Below are 12,944 nucleotides of genomic sequence, written 5' to 3' on the forward strand. Positions count from 1 at the left end.
GACATAGCTATTACGCTAACTGCTGGTTCCCAGGAGGTTTGAAGAGAGTGAGACAAGTGAAAGTCTGATGGCCTAAGGTCAGGCCAGTATGGTGGGTGTGGCAACACAAGCCTTCCAAGCTCCAGTGATTTTTTGATGGGTGGTCAAACTCCTGTGTGGTCTCACATTGTCATGATGGGACACAACTCCTTTATAATCAATGAGCTCTGGACGTTTCTGGATGATGGATTCATTCAAACTGTCCAACTGCCAACAGTACACATTTAGATCAATTGTTTGGTTTCCTTGATAGGAGCTCGAAAAACATGACACTTTTAAAATATCACCCCATTGAGAGCATAACTTTACTTAAAAGAAGGTCTGCTTTCGATGTAATTTGAGGCAAATCAGGACATCCAGACTAAGACCATTTGGACACCACAGTGCTATAAACAATCCACTTCTTATCATCAGTTATGGCTCCCTTAAAATAAAAGTTTTCCTCATGTTTAGTGAGTATATCACAGATGTCTATATGTGCTGCCAAATGAACTTCTTTGAGTTCTGAGGAGTCCAAATGTCAAGCTTGCTTATGTATCCAGCTTCTTTGGGAGGTCGTGAATGCTTTAATGATGATTTTTTTTTTTAACAGAGATTTTTGCTATATGGTGCATTCATTTGCCAGAGAGATGGAGAGACAGAAAGTGAGACACCAACTCCCAGGCAGGATGCCACAGTTCCTTCTTCCCATCCTCCTCTTGGGATCTTGCACATGCACATACACAACCCTGGCATGAGTTTTAGCTGCCAGGTCTGGGATTTGAACAACAATCGACTATATGAGAGTCCAACAACATTACCCTGTTACACTACGCTATTTGCTGGTCCCAAATGATGGATGTTTAATGTTTGTGCAATTTCGTGTTTCATGACTTGGATTTGACTGAATCACTACCTTTGTCATTATCATACTCAATGGACCTCTCTGACTGAGGAGTGTCATTGAGTTCAAAATCACCAGCATACAATTTCATAAACCATCATTGCACTGACGTTCTTATAGAGCATTGTCATCGAAACCGTATGCAACTTCTCACAAGCTTGACCTCCGTCATTCCCTTTACAGAAGTAAAACAGTAAAATATAGTGAAAATATAGTTTTGTCTTCCATCTTCAACTTCTACTAGAATCTCCAAAACTCAACCAAATGGCTCAATTTTTTTACAATGAAGCTAGAACTGTCAACTGTCAAATGACATTGCAATGTCATAGATGCAAATGACACTAGAATAACTCTAGTACTTCCAAAAATGAACTAGTGTCATTTATTGCAAAAATGGGGACTTTTCTGACAATCCTATAAAAATATCATATTAAAATTTCATGTTGAATAGGATTAAATTTAGCAAATATAAGTTAAGAATAATTCTCATTAAAACATTCAAGTGAGGAGTGGCTGCTGGTGTCAAGTCTGACACAGGAGGCTGAGGGAGGAGAGCTGGCAGTGGCAGAGTTACTCTGCCCTGGTCTCCTCATTCTCTCCAGGAGATACTCTGAACCAAGACTCACTTGTTTTCTTTTCCTAAATGTGGACCACTGTGTCCATTGTCTCTTAGATGACATGTGACTCCTGAGACAATTGACCTGTTTAACCAAGAAACTGTTTGAAAGAACCCCTGCCAGTTAAGAGAATCTTGAGAAAATAGCAGAGAGGCTCATGATGGCAGCAAGGTCTGGGACTCACAATAAGTGAGAGCAAGAGTCATTTATAGAAGCAAATAACTTTCAGTGCCTATCTAGTGAGTAGGAGAGGTCTGGTACAAAGCCATTAGCATTAAAAAGACTCGGCTCAGACAAAACTGAAGTACAAATTTCTAAACTGGAAAATAAACAAGCTAAGTCAACTTCCGCAAATCTTTATTCTCGAAGTCCTGTGTCTTTCAGGCACAGGTACAAGCACCGGCTTCTGTTGGTAATGCTGTGGCCATCCCTGCATCACTTCTGGGCATGAGGACAGAGCCAAGTCATAGGTCTGAAACAACCACAGCCTCTTCAGTTAAAACACATATGCAGAAACTTGCAGAGAAGCTGCACTGTTGGGGTGATACAATAGATGCTATACCTAGAACCTCACTCTTTTACCAATGCCACAAGAGAAAAAGTTGGCTGCTTCCTCTCCCAAGCCACCCATTTCAGATGCCTCAGCTACTCCAGTTGGGAGAAAGGGTGGTCTGGCCAGACTTCTGACTATTTGCTCCTGGGAACATGACGTAAGTCACCCATCTGCAAAGCAGAACAATGCGCAAGAACAACCTGGTATCACTGTTTATACACATTTCCCTCTACAAGCGGGGTCAATAGCAGCAGTGTTGAGCAGGAAGCTTCATGTTTTTCCCAAAGGGATGGCCATAAAGTCCTCCTTTGGCACTGTCAATGCATCTGTGGCTAATGTCTCAATTTCTCGCTCAGTGAAAACTGCTTCTTTCCCAGTGTTTTACTACATCCATCATGGATGCTAAACATTGTGGTGTACAAAATACTGAACGACTTAAAAAGCTCCTGTTAGTGCCTTAAAAACAGAGGTATTGACACCAGTTGTGAAGTCACCTGTATCCCAGAGAGTTCATTCCAAAGAACTAAACAGATAGATTTGTGTACAGTCTCAGCCTAAATAAAAAACTATAACACCTGTAGGAACAGGGATCAAGCCTCTCTTGAACACCATGAAGAGCATTGTCAAGAACACAGCAAAGAACGTCCAACTCAGAGCGTACCACATGTGGACTCTGTTATCAATCTATTATCACTCTAAATATTAATGCCATTCAAGAAAAACGTGTCTTCATCTACGACCCATTTAGCAGAACAGCTCAAGCAAGAACGTGAAAAAGAACTAGTGTGTTTTAGTGCCCCATTTGACAATGGCAACTTATGGAGTGCAGAAAAGGGCAAAAATTCAAGAAAAAACAATGAAATCAAAAAGAAAAATCACTGTTAGAACACTCCCCTCAAAAAAACATCACATTATGAGACCAGCAGTTAGTGTAATGGCTATGTCACTGGACTCCCATGTTGTCGACTGCGGTTAGAGTCCCAGACCCAGTGGCTTAAACTCATGCAGAGCACAGGCGTGTGCATGCCCGAGATCCAGAGAGGAGAATGGAGGAGAAGGGATTGCGGTGTGGCCATCTCCCTTGGGGGTTGATTTCTCCCTTTCTGTCTCTCTGTCCTTCTCTTTCTGGCAAGTACACATGCCCGATAGCAAAAACTTCTTGAAAATAAAACAAAAATAAGAACATCGAGTTGTTTCAGATACTCCATCATTTCCAGTAACAGAAAAGGTAATAGAAAATTAAACACCACTACAAACTTCCAGTACAAAACCTACAGATTTTATTAAATGTGAAATGATGAAGTCTAGCTCTTTAAAAATAACATTGTTTTTTAGAAGAGGTTAAGTTCTTAAAAGTGACATCAGAATCAAAGATTGAATAGTGGACAGAAGTGGTTCATGATATTGAGGTAAGTGTGGATAATGATGATGATATCAATTGTTCAAAAGTAATTAATGACATCTTCAGTGATGTCCTAGAGGATGGTGAGCTCAATGTGTAGAAGAGTTGTAGGGAGATAGATCAAGAAGAAGTAGAAAGAAATGAAGAACAGGAAGTTGCATCGAATATCTCCTCTATGTCTTAACTTGCTCCATTAACACAGACAGTTGGTGTGGTTAGTTCAGAACATTTAATTTTCTCACCTAAACTGGAATCATAAGACAGCATTGTAAGTGATAAAAGTCCCGAGCCAGGAAAATCCAAAGAACCTGTGTCCCCAAGTATGGTTTATTATCTGTTGATGAAGACATGTATAATATTCTCAACTGGACTGGACTGAAGTGTATATCCTGCTGGGTAAAATCTCTTTAAAATCTAAAGAAAAAAAAGAAAGAACCTGTGTCCCTTGAGCTGAGTCTAGTGATAGTGTTTGTTCTGAGGATTGTCATCTTTATAATATTGATGCCTACAGATCCCAAAGATTCAAAGAAACAGAAATTCCTTCAATAAAACATGTGATGGATCAGAAGAAAGATGTTACTTTGAAATTGGGTGAGAAAACCAATGCCTTTCCTTCTCAAGTTAATATCAAACAGAAAATGCAGGAACTCTATAATGAAATCATTTTGCAGCAGGTGATGATCTGTCCAGCTCACCAGGAGCTTACCTACTCTGTGGAAGAAGAGCTTGGAAAGGAGTCCTTAGAGGAGGCTAAAGTGAAAAGACTCATTCTAATTGGAACTGAGAAGAAAACACTTCTGATTAATGAGATGAATGAATTGAAGAATGAAGGTCCTCATAGGAAGAATAAGTATAGCTCCACATCCCAAAGTGGTGTGGTATGGTGGTATAGTGACAAAAGGTGACCTTCTTCAAAGCTGACCCACATGGAAAGGTTCTGGCTTTGTGTCTGGAGAAGTTTCTGAGTATGCCAGACATGCCCATGCTCAAGATCAAGGGCTGACTGAGGCTGAGAATAGATAGCTTCAGCCTTTGTAGCTTATTGGGGGTGTCATACCTCTGTCTCTCTCTCTCTCTCTCTCTTATTAACTCTTGTAAGAAATAAATAAAACTAAAAACAAGGAAGCTAAACTAGGTTAAGAGTGGATCCGGGTGACTCCCCAAGAAAACTAAAAAACAAACAAACAAATAAACAATTCCTTTGTATCCAGAGACATTGTCCTTAGACATCACCCAGATGAATAGTGATAACTGTGCTTCTCTCAAGCAAAAGGGGAGGTGTATCAACACATTGTATTCTAATTTCACTACTGTGTACTGAGCATGAGCCAATGTAGAGAAATATGCCATAGTCAAAGATCATAGGTTTTTATAAACTAAACTGTATTTTGTGGGAATGTCTTCTGTGTTTGGAAGAAAATTGTGAAGAGACAATTAATGACCAAGAGTTAGGACTGTGGTAGAGTGTGGTTTGATGCTCTCCAAACACCTTTATGTTTCTTTGATACAGAGTCAAACAAACAAACAAATAAACAAAACCAAAACCCTGGTGTTCTCATTTTTATTTTGGAGTATGTGATTCATTTCCACAATATCAAGTGTAGAAATGTTGTGCATTTTGTGCTGATGTTCTTTAGAGTGGGTTTTATTCCTTATTGTCTGAATTCAATGCTCATTTATTTGAATGTTAGTCCTATAGGAGACCAGAAAGATGAGCATTTGAACAATGAGACTGTACATGGAAGAAGTAATGTTTCTGAATTACTAGCCACAAAAATGTGTTGTAATATGAGTGTAAGATACTTCTTTATTTTGCTAAGCCATTGACATGACTGAGAAATAATTTCATTTTTTAGATTTCTTTCAGTGCTTGTGATATTTAATTGAGTAATGTAATAGCCACTGCTCATTTCTAATGATAAACAGAGATGAGATCATTCTACCCTAATGGGAAATGGACACTGAATGTATCCCAGCCTGTATGAAACTGACAAGATTGCAGGAAACAATGAATGCTGTTCTCATCAATAGAAATAAATGAAAGAAATGCCATGTGCAAATACCAAACCAGTGACAAGAAGAGGACAGAGGACCAATGTAAGGGGCATGCTGAATCAAATAGAAGCAGATTTGACATAATTAAATGAATGCAGTTTTAGAAAAACTGATAGTAATGGACCCTAAATAGAAAGGAACCAATGCAGCTACATATAGAAATAGAGTTTATGCCCGCCAATCTTATCTCATACATAATTGCAAATGGCTGAAATGGGAAAAGGAAGATGAGAGGAGAGTTTTCTGTTTGGGGATTTTTCCCCTATACAGGCATTCCTCATTTAATGACTGAATTATATTACTATGACTTGGTCGCTAAGTGAATTGATTGGTATGTGAGGAGTTAAAAGCCTTGTGGTGTGTTCTGGCACCACAGGGTATGTATTTTTCAATAGATATCATGAAGCCATACTAGAATAATATAGTAATTCTACCCATACAAAAAGCATAGATAGGCTCCAGAAAGTGGCGAGACCCACTACAAATCTGTTGTAGTCATTTTTATTGATTCTGAATATTTCAATGGGTACACAAGAAAGTACACATTATAAACAAATATGTAGTTTCTTGTGATTCTTGTGATTGTAAACATGTCATCTAGTGAATACTCACTGTGGGAACAAGACCAACAGAGTAATAAGATTCTAGACACACACACACGGGCCAAAAAAGGAGATTCTCTTCCCTGGAGAACTGGTCTTAAGTCTGAGTGGTTGTAGAGACCAGTGGATGGTAGAATGGTTACATCGCTGGACTTCCACATGGCTGGACCAGGAGGCTTGAAACTCACACGAGGCATGTGTGGCTGTGTGCCCAAAATCTTGAGAGGAGAATAAAGGAGAAGGCATTGTGGCATGGCCATCCTCCCTGTGGGGTGATTTCTTGCTTTCTTCTGCCTCTCTGGTGAGTGCACGCACCTTATAGCAGAAATGTCATCCTCCCTGTGGGGTGATTTCTTGCTTTCTTCTGCCTCTCTGGTGAGTGCATGCACCTTATAGCAGAAATGTCATTCTTAAAAAAAAAAAAGAAAGTGTGACTAGGTGTTTAACAGGTTGGAAATTAAGTGTTTAAAATGCTTCTTTTTGAGATGGCTTGTATTTAAATTTCTTTTAAAAATATTTTTATTAACATACAGAATTTTAATATAATTGTGTGGGTATAATATGATTTTCAGTTTTTAAAAATTTACATTTAATCACTGTACATCTTTACAGTGAACAACATGGTTTTTCCTCTAATAAATACAGTGCATATTAGTCAAGTCAAAGATAAAACCATATACATTATCAACAGATTTGTATTTCATTTGCAATCATTTAGATACTTCCAGGATGAATGATCAGGTAACATAATGTGAAAAAACAATCTGATGTCTTCCAGCAGAAATCACATTCCATCACATTCCTTAATTCTACAAAAGTTTACCTATGAGGAGACCATTTCTCTCTCTCTCTCTCTCTTTTTTTTTTTTTTGGGGGGGTGGTTTTTTTTGGTTGCTTAGGATGCATGCACTGGCCAGAAAGACAGAGAGCGACAAAGAGATAGAAAGTGAGAAATCACCCCCCCGGGGGGATGGCCACGCTGCAATCCCTTCTCTTCCATTCTTCTCTCAGGATCTTGGGCATGCGCACACACGCGCCAGGCGTGAGTTTAAGCCGTGTCCAGGACTCGAACCGTGGGCAACTACATGGGAGTCCAGCGACATAGCCATTACACCAACTGCTGGTCCTGATACCATTTCTCTTTTAATAGGGATCTCACCACTGAGTATGCTGAGGACAGCAAGTATCTCATGTTTGTGTCACCTGACATGTTTTACTAAATGGATTTTCTAGATCTGTTGCATTATGGGAGTGAAAGTAAGAAAGACAAATTTGTATCAGTTATTGAAGACCTTAAATATAATAGCTAGACAGATTTTAGCTGTCTCTAAAAGTAATATTATACAATTAAGTGGTATTTCGCTGCCAAGAGACTCTTCCCTTAGGGGAGCTCTCTACCAGTGAGGGACTGCAGAGGTGGGTAAGTCTATCCAAACAAAGTGGTTTTGAAAAGTGACCAGAATGATTGCCCCAAAGAAGCAGTCTTGTAGAAATTAAATTGATACACAAGAGAAGATCTTCCCTGGGGTGAGAGTTACTGTTTCTTAAGAGCAAGTGATATTTGAAGCAAGCTAAACATATTATACAAAAAGACTTTGAAGAAAAAGAAGAGAACTAAAAGTTTATAGTGTAGAAAGCACTTACATAAAGACAGCTCATGAAAACACATGAAGGTAAGTTATAATTGTGTTGCTAGATTACGTTGAGGATATTTCTAAATTTGAGAATCAAGATTCAAATAAGAGCATGAAAATCTGAGAACTTAATCTGAAAATGAGTTAGTTAATATCAATAATGTAGTTCTTAATTTTCATATAATGTTAAGTAAAATTAAGTCTATGTTGGAGTCAACAGGCGGTATGCTGGTTAAGGTACTGGACTCCCACATTGCTGACTACAGTTTGAGAACCAAACCTGGCACTTTGTTTTCTCACACTCTCTGTCTCTTTCTGTTTCCCTCTGTCTCCCTCTGTCTCTCCCTTAAAAACACATGTGTCCATTAGCAAATTAAAAATAATAATAATAATAATTAGGGCCAGCAGATACTGTAGTAGTTACATTGCTGGAGTCCCATGTGGTCAACTGTGATTTGAGTACTGGACGTGGTGACTTAACATTTTCACTGGGCACATGTGCATATGTAGCCAAGATCCTGGGAGGAGAATAAAGGAGAAGGGATTGTAGTGTAACTATCCCCACAGATGGATGATATCTCACTTTCCCTCTCACTGTCTCAAGCTCACTCTCTCTCTCTGGCAAGCACATTCACTCTAAGGCAAAAATCACTACAAAATAATGATGAAAATAATAATAGTAAATAAAATTTTAAAAATTCTTTTAAAAATTACGTTTATGGGGGGACCAGCAACTAGCATAATGGCTATGTTGCTGGACTCTCATATAGTCAAACGCGGTTTGAGTCTCAGACCTGGTGGCTTAAAAGTCACACTGGGCGCGTGTGTGTGCGTGCCCAAGATCCCAAGAGGAGAATGGAGGAGAAGGGATTGTGGTGTGGCCATCCCCCCTGCGGGGTGATTTCCTGCTTTCTGTCTCTCTATCTCTGTCTGTCTGACGAGCGCACACACCCTATAGCAAAAAACCTCCCCCTCCAAAAAAATTAAGTTTGTGTCAAATAATAATTATGACATTAATAATAAAGCAATTTATTAAAGTAACTTGATAACTACTACCAATGGAAATATGAGAGAATGAGAATATTTGCCTGATAATATTTATTTATAAATGTAATTCAAAAGCATCAGCTTATGGGGCTGAAAATTGTCCAGATAAATTTGAGGAGTTAGGAAAATACATTCATACATATTTGTATAAGCCAACATTCTGAAAAGAAAATAGAGAAAAGGAGTTGCATTTTATTTTAGGGACTTAATTGTCAGTATAGAATCTCACATGGGTAAGGAGAGATATATAAAATATAGTAATGTTTGGGTAATATTTCTTGATTAAATTTGAAGTTCATTAATATTTGTCATAGATCATCTAGAGGGTGTTAATAGATAAAGTTGATAAATAGCATGCTGGGTTAATGTTTATACATTTAGTATAAATACTGGGAGAGAAACGTCACTTAGAACAATGACGATAATAATAAAACTCTCCATATTTCCTCAAGTTAAGAAAGTGATTCTTATTGGAGAATAAAAGAGATGACTAAAAACTCATTTTGAATAAGAATGAAATATAAACTTCAAGGGAAAAGTTCTGCTTTAAATTGAAAGAAAATGAAATATGAATACCAATACAACAGAGGCTGTATCATAATTCTACAACTTATGATGAAATAATAAAATATTATTTATTCACAATGTTTTATAAATAATGTATACTTTTCAGTACCTCTTACCATTACACCTAAATCTATAAAATATATTAGATTATTACTCTTAAATTGATTTCCTTTCCAAAATCAATTCCCTTCTGAAGTTTCTAGCTCATCTCTTAGCAAAGGTAATCTCATTTGCTAATAATGATAGAAATAACTTGACAAAATATGTATTTTCATGCATCTCTTCCAGTTAACATAAAGGGAAAGGGTGGTTCAACATGTGAATGAATTAATCTTTATGAATTTACCATATCTGCAGATAAAGAGCAAATTAAAGCAGCACATTCAAATATCACTATAATAATGGATTTTGTTCTCTTGGGGTTTTCTGATACTCCCAATCTCCAATGGATTCTGTTTGGTGTATTTTTACTCATATATTTGACTATCTTGGTGTGCAATAGCATCATAATACTAATTGCAAAAATTGACCCTGCTCTCCAAACCCCCCATGTATTTTTTCCTGGGCAATTTTTCCTTCTTGGAAATCTGTTATGTGACAGTAACTATCCCAAGAATGCTCGTGGACCTTTGGAATAAGAAAGGACATATTTCCCTCTTTGCCTGTGCTACACAAATGTGTTTTGTCCTGATGCTTGGAGGCACAGAGTGTCTCCTCCTGACAGTGATGGCCTATGACCGCTACGTGGCCATTTGTAACCCTCTCCATTATGCTCTGGTGATGAATCACAAGGTCTGCTGCCAGCTAGTGGGGTCTGTATTCAGCTGGTGGCTGCCTCCTGGATCAGTACAGTTCCAGCTGTCATTGGGCAAACATGGCAGATTTTCTCTTTGCCTTTTTGTGCATCTCACACAATCAATCACTTCTTCTGTGACATCCCACCCATACTCAAGCTTGCTTGTGGGGACACATTTGTGAATGAGATAGCAGTCTATGTAGTCGCAGTGGTGTTTATTATGGTTCCATTTCTGTTGATTGTTGTCTCCTATGTCAAAATTATCTCCAGCATTCTGAAGTTGTCCTCAGCCAGAGGGAGGTCTAAAGCCTTCTCCACCTGCTCTTCTCACCTGACTGTTGTGGTATTATTCTATGGGACAGCCACTATCACTTATTTACAACCCAAACCAAATCAGTCTGAGGGAGTGGGGAAGATTATCTCTCTTTTTTACACTGTTTTCATCCCAACTTTGAATCCCATCATATATACACTGAGGAACAAAGATATCATGAAGGCGCTAAGAAAACCTCTAGCTAAGCTATTTGCATGAGGTTTATAGAAATGTAATAGAAAACTGTTTATAGTTTTGTCATGTACTTACAGTAAAAACACAGTTACTCTTGTTTCTATGTTTCTAAATAGTGATAATAAAATTATAATGATGCTCACATATTGGGTAAAGATCATTATTTCATAGAGCTTATTTAAGGGCCCCAAAATAACCAGAGGATGGATAAAGCCAGTGTAGGGATCATATTTTGAAGAGCAATCTTTCCTTCATGGTTAATTATAATGTTGAGACTGTGGGAGCAATAGAATATAAGTTAACTGCGTGTGTTGTATAAGCAGAGTTCAGGGTCATTATTTGTGATTTTTTTTTTTTAACCCTCCAAATCTTTTAGTTGCATTGTGCACTGTTTTCTCATCCTCTGATTGAATTTATCCAGTGAGACACTCCAGAAGCAGCAAGGGTGATGCAGGATAATAAGGATTTCTTTGCATTTCCCCTGTCACTATCTCCTGTCTCTGTTCATATCCTTTGAAGATGACAAATCTTAAAGAGTTGCACTGCTTTATTTGGCAGATCTTAAAGCTCTCCAAGGAACGTGGTTTCCTCTGACTGTAGCTGGGTAAATTTGATTTAGTACTGGAAGCTTCTACATTTCCTACCATCAACTGTTCATCCTCATGTGCAATGTTTTGTATGTTAGCTCCTTAAAATATAGCTCTATCTAACATCTTCATGTGTCCTTCTTTTGAAAAAAGGGTTTTTGCAGATATATTTAACATACGGATTTAGCAATGACTTCACTGTGGTTTAGGGTGGGTCTAAACCCAATGATAAGCATCTTTCTAAGAGACAGAGAGATGAATTAAAAAAAAAATCAGACTCAGAGGAACAGAAAAGAACATCACATAAATGTGGAGAAAGAGATGGGACGGATTTTGCCACAAGCTGAGGAAGTACCTGAACCAGTATAACCTGTAAGAAGCAAGGAATGATTTTCTTCTTACAGCCTTCTGATGGAGTGAGGCACTGCCAACAACATGATCACAGACACTGGACTTGAGAACTGTGAGATACTCATTTACAGTTGTTTTAAGCCACCCAATTTCTGGTAATTTAAGGTCGATCTATGAAATTACTGCATCATGTAAATATTCTTGTTGTTGCCTTTTTGTTTCTTTGTCGTCTCTAGATGAATTCTGTGTCCTGCTAGACCCTAGCTGTTATACCATTTACCTTGCCCTTCAATTGTTGAATCTACTTTGGGCAGCTTTTTTTCCCCCTTTTGAAATAAAAATAAAAAATAACCCTTTGCTTTACAAATGGAATTCCTGAACTCTCATCTTGAAGACATAATATTTGCACAATATTTATGAACATGTGTTTATGAAGTACATTTATAACATTTTCAGTTTTATTTTTATTGCTTTAGCAATGTGAAACAGAATTACTAGCCAAAAGAAGGGACCCTCAGAATGTACTATTACATTGGAGTACACTGGAGTACATCTCTACTGTATAATATCTCACAGTCACTTAAGACAATCTTTAAGAGAAGCTCTACTGAAGACCTTTCTACTTTCCTAACGTGTAGGAGAATGTAAATGTATTTATCAAACCTAACATCGTGTTCATGAAGCCATAAAGACTAGCATTCTATGACGTCACATAACATTTTATCTGTGCATGTTGATAACATGAAGTTTGTGTCCTAGTAGTGAATGGAAAGCTATAGATTAAAAGAGAATAATGACATTCTTATAGTGGCAAATTTCACCTCACTTATCTTTTCAGTTTTAATTTGCTATAGGTTGAGTGTGAAAGACAGAGAGGGAGAGAAAGCAACACCCAGCATGGCAGGGTAGAGTAAATGGCCAAGTTCTGTGAGATAGTATCTTGCATCTTGAGGTTCTAAATAAGCCCCACCCAGCCTTCTCTGGCTAAAACATAGTTACCTTTAACCCCTTGAACCTGTGCTGCCTGCAGCATTGGCCCAAGTGAGCCAGTCTGTTCTTGGCTCATTTTTAAAGGTAACCATTTTTCAGCTGGAATTGGGCCGCTCTTTACAACAGATCAGATGTAAATCAATTCTATCTCCACAATGGTAATAATCAAATGCAACATCTTTTATATAATTACATTGCCTTTCTTTCTTTCTTTTTTTTTTAAAAAAAAAGTTTTGTTTTTCCCTTAGGGCATGTGCTTTCACTGGAGTGAGAGAGAGAGAGACAGTGAGAGGGAAAGTAAAAAATCACCCCC

At 37.9% G+C, this 12,944-nt stretch overlaps 2 pseudogenes; both read left to right on the top strand.

Moving 5' to 3' along the window:
- The first annotated feature begins 1,062 nt into the window (after positions 1-1,062).
- On the top strand, positions 1,063-4,399 carry LOC102478476 (anillin-like; annotated as a pseudogene).
- A 5,344-nt stretch (positions 4,400-9,743) lies between these two features.
- LOC102478913 (olfactory receptor 10AG1-like) lies at positions 9,744-10,727 on the top strand (annotated as a pseudogene).
- The last annotated feature ends 2,217 nt before the right edge of the window (positions 10,728-12,944 follow it).

Source organism: Tupaia chinensis, unplaced genomic scaffold, assembly GCF_000334495.1.
Source record: "Tupaia chinensis unplaced genomic scaffold, TupChi_1.0 Scaffold000486_1, whole genome shotgun sequence".
In the NCBI taxonomy this organism is placed as follows: domain Eukaryota; kingdom Metazoa; phylum Chordata; class Mammalia; order Scandentia; family Tupaiidae; genus Tupaia; species Tupaia belangeri.